At 39.3% G+C, this 20,446-nt stretch overlaps 1 long non-coding RNA gene across 1 annotated transcript; it reads right to left on the bottom strand.

Moving 5' to 3' along the window:
• Positions 1-1,336: 1,336 nt before the first annotated feature.
• LOC125316754 lies at positions 1,337-17,318 on the bottom strand. Its single transcript, XR_007199835.1, has 3 exons — positions 17,307-17,318; positions 3,835-3,838; positions 1,337-1,470 (listed from the first exon to the last, which is right to left on the bottom strand). It is a non-coding gene; the product is annotated as an uncharacterized LOC125316754 (long non-coding RNA).
• Between the last annotated feature and the right edge of the window lie 3,128 nt (positions 17,319-20,446).

The raw sequence follows: 20,446 nt of genomic DNA, 5'->3' as shown, positions 1-20,446 counted from the left end.
TTGGCGTTGATTGAAGATCGATATCCAATCCGGTCCGATAACCGTTGTAATTCGACCTTCGAGTCAGAATTGTTTGTTTAAATATCGCCATCATAGATTTGGTCTACATGTGCTTATCCCGATCTTTATTTGGCATATTTACATGATTGAGTGTTTACATACACTGTCTTTCGAAAAATTGCCTATTAATCGCTTTTTCTATATTGTTAGGTTAAGGATAAATAGGTAATTGTACGAAATGACAGAAAAACATTATGCATGATTATTTAGCACTGGTTAGATACTTGATAAGTTTAAAATGATATGTAGAATGTGTAGTCATCTTAGGGAATATCAACTGGTTAGGTACCGAAAGAGCGCTAATTATCTAGTTGGCGTAAACAAGTCTCCGAACCTAGAAGCTCTGGTTGCGTAGGAATCGAGATAACACTCCCGTATCTCGATTGGTTTCTAGCCGACCCTAATAGGCTAGTGGCGACTCTTAATATCAGTTTAATTTGCTAATCGGTAAAAAGAAATCCGATGTCACGCGAGGTAAGACTTGGGAGAGTCCACGCCACCGATCGATGGCAATACCTCTAAACTCGTCGGACCCTCGGCGAAAGCCGAAGGCGGGTCGCGACAAAGGGTCCAAGTAATTCTAACATGAGATGGAAATTAATCATTTTTGCTCGGAGAAACTTCATATGCATCGACAAGACTAGACCGGAATTTGATCGCCGATGGGCACCAAAGGAGGCCATATGATCGACAATCGATTCTCAACTCCAAGTTACTCGAGTACTTCACAAATGATATATCCATTTTCATTAGTTTCTCATATACATTTTTTACTTGTTTTCTTGTTAGTTAAAATATAAATATGGGTCTAAGTAATTCTCACATGAGTTGGGAATTCCTCATTCTTCCGCAGAAAGACTTTAGATACACGGACAAGACTGGAAGACCACGATCGTGTCGACGACGGGCATCGATGGAGGAAATATAGTCAGAGAATGATGCTCAACTTCGACTTCCCCATGTACTTCACAAATGATTTACCTTTTTATAAATATCTCATATATTATGAATACATTGAGAAAGAAAACATTGTGTAAAGTAGAGAGAAATAAATTGTTGCTTGATGTTTAGAACAAATATTATGTGGGTTCTTTATAATAAGCCATGTCTTCAAGTTTAATAAGGAACACATCCATTCTGTCAACTTTGCTTCGTCGTGGATCAACAATCAAGCAAATAATGTCTTGTCGCTTATGATTACAGCTGTGTTTGGGGGGCACTTGCAGGAACTACTTCAGGTGCATTATCAACATGGACCGGGGATGCCAACCGACCAAGCCGGTTCACAAGACAAAGGACGATCCACCCGTTTACAGGACCATATACCAAGGCCACCACACTTGCGGGAACCTCGCCCTCAAACCGCCCCCGCTCATCCTGGACTCACCGAGCCCCGGGGACTCCTCCATCCTCGTCCGTTTCGACACGGACATTGCCCCCGAGCAAGATGACGACTTCGAGCAACGTGTCTATTTAAGTGGAGTTTCGCGTAATTCAAAAAATGTGTGGAGTTTCTTTTTGGGAAGAACAATCACATAAAAGGTGAGCATCACATGTTTGAAAGTGACGTCGTGAAGACCTACTAGACACAGGGAAAAAGAGAAGACATGAAGATGATAATTTCTCTGTTCATATGGTTTTGGGACACAACTTGACGGATCATCATTGGATTATAACAAGCTTGTCTAACTTGCAGAGAATACAAGTGTTTTTTTGTTTTTGTTTTTTTAGGTTATTTGGGCAGAGGATGAAAGAGGTTTTACATGGAGTTAAATTTAATTTATGGGTCTAAATAACTCGGCATGCTCATTTTTCCATGAGAGAGGCTTCGGATATTTGGACAGAGGTGTGCTCTCATGTCATGGACGACGAGTTCTCATGGGGGGAACACGGTCGGAAAAGTGATTCTCAACACCAAATTCACCAGGTGCTTCACAAACGATATACATTTTCATATATATATATATATATATATATTAAGTGAACAGAGTCCGAGGAGAGGAGTAATTAGTGTGTTTTAATTCAAAAGGAAATTCGTTTTCTCATATAATTTGAACAGAGTCTCGACCATTTTAATGCCACTTTTAAAGGAAGGCTTGAACACCTCGATTTTGCTTGTTTTGATGCAAGTGTCTATCGATCTCGGTTCCCTTATGGTATCAGAGCCATGGGAGAGGAGTAATTAGTGTGTTTTTGAGTGAAGTTTTATATAAGTTTTGTGGAAAAAGTACTTGAAAGGGGATACCTCCGGTATGCCACCGTGGTCCCGGCAGAGGTGCGTAAAACCGTTGGTCAACGGGGCTTTGAGGAACTGATCAAGTATTTGGAAAGCATTATTTATATAAGATGAATCTTTTAAGACGTACTAATTCTTCCTCTTCAGGTTCAGTATCCGAGGTTTCTCGGACTGAAGGACCCTTGCATAGAGAACAAATTACTATTGAAGACTTTAACAAGTCCATTAAAAATTGGAAAATACCCAAAGTTCGTTATGACCAGATTTACGAACAATCCTCGTTCCGAAAGATCTTTAAATCTTCTGACTATGTGATTACAACCGAGGAACGCGACATTCCTCTTAATTCTGCATATTCTTTGATTCCCCTTTTGAATAAAGACTCTGTTAAAAGACATGCCCAAAAATACAATTATCTTCATTTTGGAATGGTTCAGGTTGGCATTAACCCACTTTTAAAGGAAGGCTTGAACACCTCAATTTTGCTTGTTTTGCGTGATTCCGGACTTTTGCGTTATGAAGATTCAATTTTGGCAACAATTGAGACTTCTTTGTGTAATGGACCAATTCATTTTGATTGTTTTCCTAACTTCTCTGTTTCTTTAAGAGACAAGAACATTTTGAAGTCACTAGTTCTGCAAATCAAGACCCATAATTATGCGATAGATGACGGATCTATTCCACTTTCTCTCATTTACAAAGTTCATTACAAGGCGATGAGTTCCGCTTTTGACGTTCACTCTTTAAACTCGGCACTTAAAAGTGAAACACTACTTTTGACAACTGACATTAAAAAATCAAATTGCATAATTCCGAAGTCCATATCTTGGAATGACGTTTTGCCGGATCAATGGGAAATTGAAAACCCGATACCGCGTCCCATTATCCGAAACGAAAATCCGACGAACATTGTTCAACATCCCGAAGGAAGAGTGACCATCCAATTTCCTCGACGATCTTTTGATTTCTCAACTCATATCTCTTCAAGACCTTCTTTTTCTAGTTCTTCTTCCTGCGGATCCGTAGATTTAAGACCAAATCTACCTCCCGTTATTACTATTCCGGTAAGCAGCCAAGGTGATTCCATTTCTCAAACACAAGGACATGCAACTCCAAGTGCTCCTCCTTTAAATTCTGATTTAAACATTAGTGGTCTCGACACAAGCTCGGGAATTGCAAGACCTATTTATCAACAACAGGATCCGGGATCTCCCGAACCCACACCATCTCAAATGGAGCAAGACGAAGACCCCGATCTTCACGTTTTAGAAAAAGACTTTGAACCGGACCGAATTCTTTTAAGCAAAGAATCTAATTTTGATTATAATACTCAGATTAGAAACTGGTTTTTTGACAAATTCAAAACCCAAGCTTTAAAAATCAAAGACCAATATTATGAATTCCTAGGACAATTAGGAGAGCATATGTTTTTCTTTGATTGGTTTGAAAACCATTTTCTTGAACAAAGAGAGATTTTTAACATTAACAAAATTTTTAAATGGAGATTAGACGATGGTCATGAGATTGATTCTAATCACCCCCCTTTGAGAAAAATTAACATTGATTATAGGACTCGGATCATTCCAAATGCACCTTTCAAAAAACCTTGTGAAGAAGGCAAAGATTTCAAACCGGAAAAGGAATTCAAAAAAATTATTGACCAAAACAATTTTGCAAATCAACATATCCACACGATAGGAGAACAATTGAATAGGATCGAAATGACTCTCGACTCTACGATCTCTTCTCGTTCATTTCCCAATCCTATCCAGCCTGTTTCTACTCCTTCTTCTTCTTTCAATTTAAAACAACCGCTTTTTAAGAATTTTGAAATGCCAAAGAAATTCAGCAAAGAATTTTATGAAGCCCTTCAAGAAAAAAGAAATTTCTTTTTAAAAGAAAAGGAAAGAAAGCAAAAGGCTATGGACATTCCTGTTCTTCAACCTGTTTTGAGCACGCCAAAGGTTGAAAGACCTTTAACAATTTCTAGTCCTAAGGAAGTTGCCATTTTAGATTGTGATCAATTTTCCGAAATTTCTGATACTCCAAAGATTTCTACGCTAGACTCTGAAGATGGTCCTCAAATCAATAGGCTATCTTGGAAAGAACCTCAGAAACTTTATTATTCTCGTGCCACTCCTCCGGATCTCATCAAGGAAGAATCTTCCACTAGGTTCCAGAATAAATATTCTGCCGACGCGATTTATGAATGGAACATTGACGGTGTTTCTGAAGCAAACTTAATCCAAGTTTTGAATCAAATGGTTATGCTTGCAACAACTTACAAAACCATTCCAGACACAACAGACCAGCAAATTGCTTTTATGATTATAGCCGGTTTTTCAGGAACTTTAAAAGGATGGTGGGATAATTATCTCACTGAAGATCAACGAAATCAGATTTTGAACGCAGTCAAAACTCAAGAAAATGGTCAAACTGTTTTTGATGACCAAGGACAGATGGTCCAAGACGCCATTTCAACTCCGATCTATTCTATTTCTCAACATTTCATTGGTGACCCTTACATTGTTCGTGATCACAACCAGGATCTTCTTTCAAATTTAAAATGTAGATCCTTAGGTGAGTTCCGACAATACAAAGACGAATTTTTCCAACGTGTTTTGCTCCGACCCGATTGCAACCAACCATTCCGGAAAGAAAAGTTCCTTGCCGGTCTTCCTATCCTTATCGGAAACCAAGTTCGAAAGCGTATACGTGAGCAATTCGGCGAGGAAATACCTTTTAACATCCTTTCTTATGGTGAACTTGTTTCTTATGTTTTTAAGACTGGTTCTGAGATGTGTAATAACATTAAGTTGCAAAAACAGCTTAAGAAAGAAAAATCTCTCGGTAACAAAGGATTAGGAGACTTTTGTAGACAGTATGACCCTTCTTATGACTTTTCTTCAAAAAAGACATCAAAGTGCAAAGGAAATTGCCCTCCCGAGAAAACCGAACAAAAGAAAAAGAAAAATTTTACTAGAAAACCTAATAAGTTTTCTAAAAAGAAAAATTTTGACTCCAAAAAACAAGTTGTGAGAAAGGATTTCTCAAATTTCACTTGCTTTAATTGCGGGAAAAAGGGACATACCCGCAAATTTTGCAAAGTTTTCAAAAGGATTAATGAGTTGGAATTAGACGAGGAAACCCTCGACCAGTTAAACCAACTCATGATTGATTCGAAAAGTGAGACCTCCGATTTCTCCGAACCAGAGGATAATGACGATGGTCTCCAGTTTGATGAACTTGCAAATCTTTTTGATTCCGACATTGATGAACCTAAGGACCTTGAGAAGGATTCAAAGGTTATTTGCGTTTTGACTAAGGATGAAGAAGAAATTTTAGATAAAATTGATAATCTTTCCGATTCTGAGATTGCCATGAACTGTTTTCAAAAAACAAAAATTTCCACTTTAAAACTTTTTGACAATCCTTACAATTTGACTGATATTTTGAATAGAGGAAAGAAACAGTTTTCTCGACCAACAAATTCTAATGATCTGCAGTTTGAGATAAATGAATTAAAAAAGGAAATTCATTTTCTCATTAATATATATATGAAGTAGAGAGAAATTCATTCTTGCTTGATTATTAAGAAAATCTTAAATATTTTGCACTTTTCTTTCTAAAACTTTTTACCTTTTTCTTGATTCAGTCCTATTGATCGGCTAATGTGGACCTAACGTGCCATTGCCCCCCTCCCCCCCAAAAAAAATTAATGTTTTTCAAGGAATTAGGCTATGTATTAGAAAAATCAATGACCTTACTGTAACTCGCACGCGCCGCGCGTGGGGATGGCTAGACTCGCAAGACATGGGACTTTCGCAGCACCTCCCACGTATCTTCCTTGCCTCCAGCACATGACCATGTGCCCTTTTGTCCTCCCCAGAAAGACACGCTCTCTCTCTCTCTCTCTCTCCTCACTTTCCTCCCTCGTCACAAGGCAGGGACAAGACCTGCAGGTCTCATCAATGGAGCGTTGCGCTTGGCCAAAGAACCTCTCCTCAAGCCGCAAGCAGGCGATTAAGGAGCTCCTCCATGGCCAGAATCCAGCGAAGAAGATCAGACATCTCTTCGACGCTCACTCTCAAACTGACAATAACACAGCGGAGCCCTTGGTTGCGGAAGATCTGATCGTCAACGTCCTCAGGTCGTTCAGCAACACCCTATCCCTATCGAGCAGCGCCGCCGAGTCCTACGAGGTGTTGCAGGTCCCAACCAACGCCTGTGTTAGGTCAGAGGTCCTCCGAGGAGAGCGTCAAGCCCCCAGTGGTCCCGACCAACGCCTGTGTCTGGTCCGTGGTCTCCGGTGAGGAGAGCATCAATACCCCGCCGGTCCTGAGGTAATAAAGGGACAAAATTCGTGTTTTTTCCTTTTTGTGTTTTTCTGACTTCGTCTGAAATGTAATTTGTCTATTTAAGAGAAGTTTCTTTTTGAAAAGAACAATTACATAAAAGGTGAGCATCACATGTTTGAAAATGACTATGAAGATCTCTTGAAATTTAGGAAAAACAGAAGACATGAAAAGGATCATTTCGCTGTTCATATGATTTTGGGACACATCTTGACAAATCATGAGTGGATTGTAACGAGCTTGTCTAACTTGCGGAGAATACAAGTTATTTTTTTTGTTATTTCATTTATCTTGTTATTGGGCAGAGGATGAAAGAGGTTTTATATGGAGCTAAAAATTTTATACAAATATATATGTGTGTGTCTTAGTAATTCTAACATGAAACGGAAATTACTCATTTTTGTGCAGGACTCCGGATACATGGACAATACTAGATCAGAATTTGATAGACGACGGTCACCAATGGAGCACAGATGATCAGCAATCGATTTCCAACTTCGAGTAACCCGAGTACTTCACAAATGATACATCCAATTTTCATTAATTTCTCATATGTATTCTTTACTTGTTTATATACATGGATCTTAATGATGCCTCGTTTGTTTCACGTAATTCGAAAAACCTATGAAGTTTCTTTTGGGGAAGAACAATTACATAAAAGGTGAGCATCACATGTTTGAAAATGACAGTGCGAAGATCTCTTAAAATTCAGGAGAAGAGGAAGACAAGAATAAATCGTTTCGTTGTTAATATGACATTGGGACACAAGTTGACAGTTCATGATTCTATTGTAACTTGCGGAGACTAGAAGTTATTTTTTTGTTATTGGGCGGAGGATGAAAGAGGTTTTATATGGAGCTAAAAGTTATATACATATATACTAACATGAAATGGAAATTGCGCAAAAAGACTTCAGATACATGGACAAGACTGGACCTGAATTTGATAGACCAAGGGCAAGAAAGGATGCATGATCATAAATCGATTCTCAACTCCGAGTGAGTCGCCCAAGTACTTCGCAAATGACATATCCAGTTTTCATTAATTTCTCATATAGATTTTCTTAGCTGCTCTGTTATTAATGAAGAAATGTACATGAATCTTAGTAAGTGTAACATGAATTGGGAATTACTCATTTTTTCACAGAAAGACTTATCGTACATGGACAGAAGTGGCTCTTCATTTGGGGGACGGGTACCAATGGAGGAATTATGGTGTGGAAAGGATTCCCAACTCCGAGTTCCCCAGGTACTTCACAAATGATACACCTTATCATAAATATCTCATAAATTGTGAATGATTTTGTATAAAGTAGAGAGAAATCAATTCTTGCTTCCTGTCTAAAACGAATAGTATGTGGGATCTTTACGACAAGTCATGTCCTTTAGCTAAATTATTCATGCCTCTCTCATGATGAAACAATTAAGCAAATAACGGGTGATTGCTTGTGAATCTGTGATTAAAGCTGTGTTTGGGGGCACTCGCAGGCAATACTTCAGGTGCACTCATAAGTTGGACCAGGGATGTTGTGCAACCAAGCAGGTCCAAAAGACAAAGGATGACCTACCCCTTTACACGACCACGTACCGAGGCTACCACACTTGCAAGAACCTCTTCGGCGGATTCCCCCCAATCAACCTGGACTCACCAAGCCCTAGGAAGGATGATCTGAACCCTAGCCTCATTGCTGAACAAGACGACCGCAATAACAACAACAAACCCATCTTCTTCGACTTTCTATCAGTGAATCAGGAGCAAAAGTTGCCCAGTGAGGATGATCTGAACCCCGCGGCCACAGCCATGACAACAATAGCGGCAACCACCAGTCCACGACCAAAAACTACTTACACGTGCCCGAATCTCTAGAGATGGATCTTCTGCCCAATTTGTTTCGCTTTGAAGCCGAAGTCCCCTTTGATGGAAGTGACTATTTTGACAGACTCCTCAGTTTGATCACCAGCCGCAGCCCCACCCCCCCCCCCAAGCAAGAGGGCGACAGCAACATCAACCACCCCTTCTCTTCCTCGACTTTCTTGCTGGCGAATCACTAGCAGAAGCTGCGCCACGGCGGTGGCGGCAGCGGCGGCTGTGGCGGCGGAAGCAACGATGACAACAACAACAGCAACAACAACCAGTCTGCATCGTCGGACTACTACACCGTGTTTGAGTCGGCCGGGGAGATCTCGGCCCTCTCGTCGGATCAAGGGGATGTGATGTCTAGCTGCCATAGCTTCGACATGATTACGGGGTCCGATTTCGATGATCTGTTGGACATTGTTGAATGTTAATCTTGGTGTAGCTTTTCTTCTTCTTTTTCCAAAATTTGAGAGGTGTTTGCTTAGTTTAGTTTCCTTGTTCATATGTGTGCCTATGTCACAGTTTGTTTAGAAGACATAAGTAGCCAAATAATAGCTAATTGTAGTAATATCTAGTTCTATGTTTGGGGAACATATTTTGAGATTACATGCATGGGGTTTTTGTCTATCATTGATGCCAAAGATTCTCTCACTTTGAGGAACATCAAAGACATGGTCCCGCCACTAGAACATTTCCTGTCTTGGCAGAGGAACTGGGGGGTCTCCTCCTAGACAAAAGATGGTGGAAAACTTTCTCCTGACGTTGGCAATGTTGGCGAGAGATCCAATGGAGCCATGGCGTCCATCGGACCTTAGGGTTTGTCTTTTAGTAGAAATATTTAGGTACGTACCCTTTGTACAAGGGCCGCGTTTACGGCCATCGTTCGATGTTGAGCAGGCGCGGAGAAAGCATGAATGGTTGCAGACGATCGCCAAATCAATAAGACAGACAAGAAAATGATGAGGGCTTTCCCCCAGTGGCATCAAATACCATTGACATAAGAAGCTTAGAATAGGAAGCCGCTCGTCTAGCGGTTTTGACGGTATTGTCGATTACTTCTGATCACGCGATCTCCTAATCAACAAGTATTTTATGCAAAGACCGTGGTGGTGGTGTACGGATTTACAATTGAGATTGTACCGTTCATGACAATACTATTACGGAAGCATTTTCCCGCGGCATAATACTGTATTTCTTTTTAAACTCTCATTTGAAAAGTGATGAGAGAACGTCATAAATGGTTTCTAGATTAGGGTGTAATATGCAATGTGATCCTTAAATTTTAGCATAATATTCAACGTGATTACCGAGCTTTTAATTTGTTTAATGTGGTTTCTAAAATTTTGGTACATGTTCAATGTAGTCCCTAAACGACATGAAAATGTCGGAGACAACATCGAACATTTTCTATATGATGCGGGGGGCTAAGTTGAACATACATCAAAAGTTCGGGGACCATAGTGAACAAATCAAAAGTTTAGGAACCACATTGCATACGGAGCTGAAACTCAGAAATCACGTTGCATGTTGAAGTAAAATTCAAGAACTACTTATGCCATTTTTCCAAAAGTGATTATGCCCCCGCAAAGAATGGATGCATGAATGGCTGGTCAAGTCATGCTGACTAAAAGGAAAAATATCATTAGACCTTATCGGATGCAGACTACATAATGTCTTGGACAAATTTGTTTGAATTTGACAACAGACAAACGCCATGATTTCGATGGAGTACATTGAATTTCTACCAAAACAGCGGTGGACAATTTGCTTTTTCTATCTTCCAGTGGGGACCCGTTCTGTGGCTTTTATGGCGTCAAACTGATTCAGATCATCTCATGCATAACCTTCGATCGAGCTGCTTTAATAGATGGACTCGCCATCATAATTGCCGGTTCGAGGATCTAGTTTTCTGAAGAAAGTGGGACGGAGACCATATAAAAAAGGGGTTTTCTTCTAAATATTGCATACAGTCTAAGTAGAGTTTGACTCCTATAAAACCTATCTTTGGCTAAATTAATCCGAGAGGGAAATTACGCGGAAAGTTTTGATAATCATTTGAACGTGTGAATTTCTGTAATCAAGTTTGACGTGGTGTTTGTTAGAAAGTACTCATTGTCATCTCAACACCCCGAAAGTCCACCCAAGGGCACGTGAAATTTGACTAATAGGGGGTGAATGCACAATCCCCGATAGCACCAACTACGATACTATATTAGAAAGTCCGACTTAAAAGCTTAAGTTGATAGGTGAAGGGTGATCATATGAATATAAAAAGCATATGACATGTCGTCGGGCGATGTGGGACAACAGCTTCAACAGCTTTTTCCAAATATTTTTTAACATATGTGGCACTAACATGGCATTGATGTGGAGCCACGTCAGAAAAAGTCATATATGAGAGAGAGAGAGAGAGAGAGAGAGAGAGAGAGAGAGAGAGAGAGAAACCAAGGGTGGGTGAGGGCTCCTGAAGGTTAGGAGCGACTGGCCTCAAGGAGGGCATGTCGAGGCTCCCGGGCCCTCACATGGTGGTGGCTCGACAACTAGCCACCATTGCACGAGTGCCGATCAACCAAGGGTGGGTGAGGGCTCCCGAAGGTTAGGAGCGACCGGCCTCAAGGAGGGCATGTCAAGGCTCCCGGGCCCTCACATGGTGGTGGCTCGACAACTAGCCACCATTGCACGAGTGCCGATCAACAATCCAAATGTGTGTAATTTGACTATTGATGTGCTTTTTATACAGATTGTGTGTACTTCGAATATTGATGCATACAAAACCTTTTTTGAACTAAATTCATATACGAATTCTACTTGGATTATTATTGTTTCCATCACCAATTTAAAAGAATCTTTACATATTCATCGTTGGATAAATGACATGGGTTTTTATTGGATTATCTACTAAGATTGTTTATTAAGTAAATTAATAAAATTTGTTGTCATCGGCCCTAATCTAACAATGTCCTGACGAGCGAGTGTGAACGGGGGAGCCTTTTCACATGCTCGAAAGTAACCTTCTAAAAACCACGTGGTCGAGAAGAAACCAAAACCAATATTGGGCGAGTTAGATATGCCGTGGAGGCAAAATAACACTCCACTCATTGATTGCCATGTGTCCAAATTGGGCCCACCTTACAGATTTTTTCCTCCCCTCCTTTCCCCTCCGTTACTTCTTCCTTCTGCATCTCACCATGAATCAGGAACTGCTTGCACTCCATTAAAGCTCCAAACATAGATGTGCAAAACACGATGACCGAATTTACAGGAAAAAATCACGAGCGAAACCTCTCGAGCTTTATTGAATGAAACAAATGGAGAAATCAAAACCCGCTTCAAGTTGCAAACCCTTCCTAAACTCACACCCAACCTCGAAAAAACACAAACACCTCAACCTCTAGAAACCCTAAGCCCGAGCCTTCCTCTACCTCACTCTCGTTGCCAAGAACATAAAGCGTGACGACGCCATCGCCAGGCTCGACGATCTTGACCAAAGTGCACGTCAGCAGCTCCCTGCTCTGCGAGCCTGACGGTGACCACCGTCCGGTCGCCTGGAACTTCGGTCGGAAGCTCTACAGCGGCGACTCCGGCCGAAAGCATTTTCACCTTGTGCACGCGAGCTTCAAAACCCACGACGTCGCGGTGGGCTCGTTGAGGGTGAGGAAGAGGTGAACTGCAAAATATTGACGCCATGAGAGAGAGAGAGAGAGAGGAGAGATAAAAAGTAACGGAGGAAGGAAAGGGTAACAGTGGTGAGAAAAAGTCGAAATGATGGGTCCCACTTGGACATGTGGCGGCCAATGATGGGAGTGGTATTTTGCCACCGTGGCATATTAAACTCACCCAATATTTTCTCCTAATTTTATCATCGTTGTTTTTGTTTTTTTCACTTTACTGGCCACAGAGGTTCCCTGCTTTAACATGGTCCTCTTGCAAGAGGACACGTGGACCAATCGAATCAAAAAGCAGAGTGACCTTTCAGATCTAGGGCTTTGAATCTTTCCCCTCTGTTCACACTGGTATGCACTCGACATGTGTATCACGACTTGTTATCATTTAAAATTCAAAATAAGAAAACAATGAAGCTAACCCAATTTTAGTTTTCTTTATTATTATTCTTAACCATCTTATTTAAAAATAGAACGAGAAATAAGGAAGAGCATGTTCAGTGTAACTATCTAAATTAGTCAGATCATATTCTGGTCTCTAACCAGTGTCACCCCCTTTACAAGCTCAAATCGGGGACCAAACCCGTTCTTGTTCTATAGATCCGTGCAATGAATCTGAAATTTATGGGGTAAATTATCAAAAAATTCTTAAACCTACTGTATTTATGTCAATTGAGTCACAAACTTTTTTACATTTTGTCAATTCAATTCAAAAATCGTTGACGTAGATAATTTTTTATAATTATTTTCTCTTCTTCTTTTTTTATATCAAGATTAGTGAGAGTCGCCGACCGATCCTTGTCTGTGGCCGGCTAGAGTTGGCTAGCGGCCTGTGCTGGGCTTGGGAGAGACAAAGGAAAAATAATAAAAAATTATCTACGTCGGTGCTGTTCGTGTCACGTATGTCGATCGACGTCTACGTTAATGATTTCCGAGTAAAATTAATTGGATTGAGTCAATTGGCAAAAGATAAAAATATTTGTGACTCAATTGGTACAATTGTAAGGTTTACAACTAAGTTGACACAAATGCAACATGCTTAAGAATTTTTATACACCCCCTGTATAGAGAAAAGCCGAAAGCTTCACTTAGAAACAACTACTAAATCTTGTTACCATGAGCGATATCGTGTTAAGGTGCACACGCAAGAGTTCTGGCCAATACGAAGTCCATATTAGCAGCATGGGTGTAATGCCAATCAATAAATATAATGGCACATTATTAATTAATTTAAGTTTTTGGGATAATGACACAATAATCCCTGAATTTTGGCCCAATATATAATGTTGTCCCTAAACTTTTAATTTGTTCAATGTTGTCTATGAACTTTAGCCTAATTTGTAATGTCGTCCTTGAATTTTTAATTTGTTCAATGCCTTGAATTTGGTTGAATGTTCAATTTAGTCCGGAAACTATTATTTTTTCATTATTTTCAAGTTTATGGAGAACATTGAACATTTTCATATAATTTATGGACTACATAAAATATGCAACAAAAGTCCAACGACCGCATTAAACAAAATAAAAGTTGAGAGACGACATTGTGACGACCTAAATTTCTACCAGGTTGGATTAACAAGCGAAACGATAATTGTCGAGCTTGGAGTATTTGAGATGGTGAATAATTTAGGCTTTGAACTTTCCCCCTCTTTGTTCCCACACGTATGCATGAACATGTGTATCACGACTTGTCATCATTTAAAATTCAAAATAAGATAACAATGTAGCGAACCCAATTTATTTATAAAAATACAACAAAAAATAAGGAAATGCATGTTTTATGGTTATGGAAACTATCTTAGGAAAGGGTTCGGACAGACCAACCAAATGGAAGGTCAGATTCTATTCCAGAGCAACCCTATATAACCAGTGTCACCTTCTTTAAAGGGTCAAATCAAGGACCAAACCCCATTATTGTTCTTTAGATCTGTACGATAAATCTGAAAATCATCCCCCGTGTAGAGTATAGCCAAACGCTTCACGTTAGAAACAGCTACCAAATCTCGTTGCCCTCAGCAATATCGTATTAAAGTGGACGAATGAGAGTGCTGGGTAAAACGAAATCCCGTATCGGCGGCATGGTGTACGCCCATTAACAAACATATTCTAATTGGCCCATTATTGGTTGGTTTAAGTTTTTTGAGTGAATGTGGATTCAATTGAATATGTTGATGGAGTCAAATTTGAATTTAGACTTCCTCTTAGTGACTTCCATGGACGGAAGTATTGGATTTCTTTCGTGCATCTCGACTCACATTAACAACAAACATAACATATGTAATGACTCCATCAATTCAAAAAGGCATATTCTCACATATTGCTGTTGCAAATTGCCCGTGTTATAACGAGAAACTACTCACATGGCAATTTTAAATCGGGACACCATTACAATTTCCTGCTACAGTTTATGGAATAATTCAATCATACCTAAAGATTTGATTCTTGCTTGGTGATAGTCAAGGAGTAATACATGCCATTTCGTAATGTTGGTGTTTATCTATCTAGACTTCTAGGTATTAATTTCTTTTTTGTTTTGGTGATGTGATGACAAGATATTTGGTTTATTCCTAGTACCGACACATATTTCCTTTTTTGTTGTCATAAGAAAATTTTCAATTCACACAAAACATATCTACATAAATTCAAGACAAAACTAATCACAAAGCATTAGTGCAAATGTGAAAAATAAATCAACTTGATATGGCATGCAGAAACTCATTCATTCCACAGGAATATATATGTCATAGCATCATAGCACAATCAGCGGCTCATCACCGAACTCGCATCATCGTCGGTGAGCACATGTCGAAATTTCCCTATCTAATAGCTACAAATTTGCCAAAAAGTGATGCGCACCGCCCAAATTCAGCATCTTTAGTAGCGTTACTGTGACGTCCCAGCGAGCCACCCACTCGCGTTCTTCCTTTAATCTTTTCACTTATAGCACAAGCGGAAGACAATTATATAACAGGCAGTAAGATCATTCAACAAATGCAATATATGTATCCGCCCGTTTCATCATATTCGCATTATATCCCATTTATGTACATGGGTTCAGAACCCATGGCCAATGGATAAGCACCTCTGCTGGTTCTGCTTCATTTATCAAACATGTGTCTAGTATCCGTGTGGCAATCTTGACATTGACTCGACACTGGTCCTTGTTTTGTTCCTAAAACACCTCACACTATGACTGAAGCCTCCTTCGACTCTTGGCCCCATGGCGTGCATATTTTCGAAATGCATAGTTCACATCGCAAGTTGACCTTAAAGATACCAAATTTGTCACAGTTGTCCACCGCACAACATACACTGCCGTCAAGATAAGAGTTGCTCCATAGCTTTTATTTTGTCAATCATAATTAGACCTGTTAAATGAATAGATTGGGTCGGGTCATGAGTCGGGTCATAAATGACCCGATTCAAATTGACCAATATATTGTAATGCAAATTTTTCGATCCATATTCGACCCAACTCATATTATAAAACACTTCCATATGCAATTCAAATTAGCAAAATTTATGAATTATTAAAAAAATCATATTGCTAAAGTATTGTGGATGATTTTTATATTATTTTAAAAATCATAAATAAAAATATAGTTTATTTTTTCCTTTTCCTTTTTTATTTTCTTTTTTCTTTCGCTCTTTTTTATTTTTTTTATTTTTTCTTTTCCTTGTACTCTGTCTCATATTAACTGTTATGGTCCTTCAAGGAGGAAAGCAGAAAGAAAGGTCCATAGACATTAGGACAACCCGACTTTTCAGAAGCTTCTTGATTTATTTATGCTAGATTAGTATATCTATTAATGTAATAACAGTTTTACTCTTTGGTCTCAGGACAACTTAAATTTCTTTTCCGTGGCAAAAAAGATAAAAACTCAGTTAATGCATGTAGAGACAAATCGACACACCTGTAGCCTATCCAAACGAATTATCCAATTCAGGGCTGGATCTCTGTTGCTGTGTTTCGTCTTGTTTTTTTTTCTTAATTATGTTTTGATTATATTGTTTTGTTCTTTTTGGATTTTCCTTTTATGTCATGTTTCTTTTGGGACAATGTATATGGGGCACGATGAGTGGGGTGTCGTGTTGCTGCTTTTTGAGCCCCAGGGTGGCTCCTAAATCGAACATGTGAAAGTTAAAGCAAGAATTGGGAGTGGTCTCTCTCTCTCTCTCTCTCTCTCTCTCTCTCTCTCTCTCTCTCTCTCTCTACGCTTTATATTTAGAGGATAATGGATTGTCGCTTTGGAAAAGCCAAGACTATTTTACTGGTGCTTCGGATGAGGACGTGAAAGCAAAGAACGGAACAGTCCTGTTCGCCTATTGCTTTTGTTGATTCGGGTAAGGAGCCGAAATCGAACGGAACAATCGCGGTAAGAAAGGGAGGAGGATGCGCAAACGGGCGGATATATATATGTACATGAGTCCATCAAAAGAATATCTGGGAGGTCGAAAGGGTAACTACTCCCCCGAACATCCAACATAGTAACCATCACAGTCCCACAAGCTTCGGGTTGACATCAGCTTCAATCCACAGAAGAAATGACGAGAAATTCGAGAGGGAAAGAGGGTGTCGCGCACGCGGAGGGGGAGAGAAAGAGAGAGGAGAGTGCCACGTGGGGTGCGGGGTCTATGTGGCGGCGAAATACGAGTATACAATTTACTTGCACGGTGGTGGTGGTGGTGGTGCTGGTGCTGGTAGTGGTTGGCCGGATAAAAGAGAGTGGGAGAGTCTCGCTTAAATCTGGACACGAAATTGACCATTGAAAATCTTAATTGGTCACGTCCATTCCCTGAGCAAATTTCTAAATTCCATATCATCCATATTTAATTGTGGCCTGAATAGCATTGGGGGTTAATCGGAGCCAAGGATGTCACAGTTACCATATAAAGACGACTATAACACCAAAACATTGAAAGAGCACCAATGATGTCTTGTAAATCTCAGATCTATATCTATATTGTGATAGAAGATCACTCAAATTTAGATTTAACTCTAAACCGGAAGAAAAGAGCTGTAAAATAGATATTTGATCACAAAAACACTCATTGAACACAGCGAGAGAGGAGCTTTAGAGACTTGTGGAGCTCTCAACTTTCTAGAGCAAGCAACTAGAATCAAAGTGAGCGAACAGATCCGAAGAGAGCATATTTTTCCAAAGCGGTCACGCTTTGATCTTCAAAGCAGGGACAAATCTCTCCACCACTGTGGAGAAAGTCGACAACGACGTCCACAAAATCATCCAAGTAGTCTTGAATGATTCTTGAAGACGAAGAGATAGGAAAATGGAGAAGAAGAGGAAGAGAGAGAGGGAGGGCTCTACTCTCCCTCGGGGACGATCTTCAAAGAAGGGACGTGGGGTTGACGGCTCGGAGAGGGCAAACCCCAAGAGGAGAAGGGGGGGCCCCGTTCCACAACACATATTTCCTTAGAAAGGTCATGTCCTTCTTTCATCTTCTTCTGATCACACTTTTACTTGGTAGGTTACAAGCATAGACATTAATTACTGATTTTTAATTTAAATTAAACTTGCATATATGCAGCGAACTTGTAACAAGCCAGTTAAAGACATGGTTGAGAGAAATCTGATCCAACCAAGAATGGAGGAAAATGCTGCCCTCCTTCTAAAACTATAGCACTCATACGAGAGAATCATAAATGACAAAAACCAGACTCAGCAATAGAGAAGTGAAAATTATGGAAAAAATAACGGTAGAAGTACACTTCAGGTATCAATATTTGTGTACGGAGCTCACTTTGGTGTCGATATTTTTCGTTGGCTCATTTAAGTGTCAAATCGGAGAAAAATCATCACTTTAATGCCAACAGTGAGAGATTCCAGCCAACTAATTACGTGCTATTTGTTTTTAATTTTTTAACATTAAGTGGGAATTTTTTTTTTTTTAAAAATAGGCAACATTGCATTCACGTGGACTTTTAAACTTAAAAATAAGTTAATTTTCTTTAAAAACTAAATTAAACAGAAAAATAAGCTAAAAATAATATAAAAAAAGGCTATTTGTTGTTGTGAGGGCTTGCACAACTCCCACGGCTACCACCCTACCATCGTCGGCAATGGCCGATGAGAGTGGGGATGGGCGAGGGGGGTTGTCGAGCCTCGGCAACTCCCGAGGCCTTCCGGACCCACAACGAGGCTCCATGGCAAGGCCTCGGCGGGGGTCGTCGGGGCTTGGCCATCCTTGACCCTCATTGGCCGTGAGGGTTGCAAGCCCTATTATTTTTTTTTTTATTTTATTTTTATTATCTTTTTTAGCGTATTTGTTTTATTTTTTTTCCATATTATGCGAAATTTTTGTACTAATTTTTTGCTTTTTTATTACTAACCGAGATGCTCCAGCTAGCTACATAAATGTTACATAAGATTTTTGACAACGCTCACCGGAGTTGGCATTGAAATAATCATATAAAAAAAAATTTTGCCCTTACATGATTTAAAAAAATATTGTCACAAAAGTTAGCATTGTATATAAATATTGGCACTTAAGATGGCTTTACGCACGACAATAACTTTTAAGTTAAAACATCTATATAAGAGAGATTGGTTTATAGGTGAATGTTACCAAGTCAAATTCGGTTAAACTACACACGGTAGAATCATATAGTTTCTCCTTTTTATTATTATTATTATTATTACAAGTTTCAATAATATGTTCACAGCTCTTTAAGCATCAAACTAATTCATATTATAACGCTAGTTCCGGTCTCACAAACATTATATTGAACGAATGTGCAAGTTTAGTGATACCAAATAAGTAGCTATTTCCTTTTTTTTTTAAATTAAAGTAAGCTAAAAAAAAATGATGTGTTTTAACTTCATATTTTTGCTTAATCGAAATTTGGCTTTGTTGAAAATCCACTTTTGTAGACGTGCGAGAAAAGACCATTAACATACGAGGAAACACTGTTGTGACCTATAATACAAAAAATTCAATTCCGATGTGACATTATATACATATGTATTCAGGATCCCTTCTATGCGGCCCCGCAACAGAAAAATGAGATTGGGTCCCTTCTAAATCTTTTAACGATTTTTTGATGTAGTCCTTTAGCCGATTTTGGATGGGAATCACTAACATGATGATCTAGTCAATACCAGCAATTTACGTGGCATGGTGGGTGCTGGCTTGGACGGTTTTTGCAATATTTTTTAAAATTTTTGAATTTTTCTTTTTCTTTTTTTTCCTATTTCCTTGTGCTTCACTTTTTTTTTTATTTGATTTGACCTTTATTTGTTTGAGTCTCCATGCAAGATAACTTAGATTTTTCATGTTTTATGAGGGAAAAAGAAGAAGGAAAGATCACATGCAAACCTTTTCATAAAAGAGAAAAAAGGTACTGATAATAGGCATTGGACGATTCTTACATAATCAACTCTCAGGGCTCACGAATTTCTAATCAGTAAACGTAAGGTGGGCTCCCGTGTCTTAGTTGGTCTCTATTAGGCCCATTATAGGTTAGAATGGACTCTAAGTACAAGCAAATGGCATAATTAACAACAAAATTAAGTTACGATGGATAGGGTTCATAAGGGCCCGTTCTTAATCGAAATCGTGGGAGAATTATAAAAAAAAAAAAAGATTATAGATCTATCACAATTATGCTAATTCAATCTAAATCTTTTGCATTTGTGTCTATTCAATCTATTCGGATAATTTTGATAAAAAACATTGACATGGTGCTTGTTCTCGCTCGCCTAAGGCTAGCGAGTCGTCGGTCCTCGTCTCTGGCCGATCGCCGAGATAAGAAAATAAAAAAAAAGAAAAGAGAAATAAAAAATTTTGAAAAAAATTTTTGTATTTGCACCGGCAACGTCATGTCGGCAATTTTTGACCAAAATTAACCGTATGAATTGAAATGGTCCACATATAAAAGGTTTAGAACTTAATTGGCAAAAAAAATTATGGCTAAATTAACATAATTATAATAAGTTTATGATATTTTTGGGAATTTTGATCAGGGAGAGAGGGATTGCGGCTGGGTCGGAAAGGTGCGAGTCGAGGAGGCAGGGGAGGGTGCCCGCAATGGGACGGACGAGGAGCAGAGTTTTAGGGAAGGAAGCTAGTGGATGGCAATGGCGCTAAAAGAACAACGAGAATGGAGAAAAGTGAGAACGGAAATGAGAGGGACCCACAAGGAAAGGAAATGAATAAACCAAATAAATGGATATGGACCCATAAAGGATATAATGGTCAAAGCATTGTGATAGGGAGTGTAATAGTGAAAAAGGAAGTGGAAACAGCATGACCCATAT

The sequence above is a fragment of the Rhodamnia argentea genome, chromosome 10 (genome assembly GCF_020921035.1).
Source record: "Rhodamnia argentea isolate NSW1041297 chromosome 10, ASM2092103v1, whole genome shotgun sequence".
Lineage (NCBI taxonomy): Eukaryota > Viridiplantae > Streptophyta > Magnoliopsida > Myrtales > Myrtaceae > Rhodamnia > Rhodamnia argentea.
This window is presented reverse-complemented; position numbering and strand designations above follow the sequence as displayed.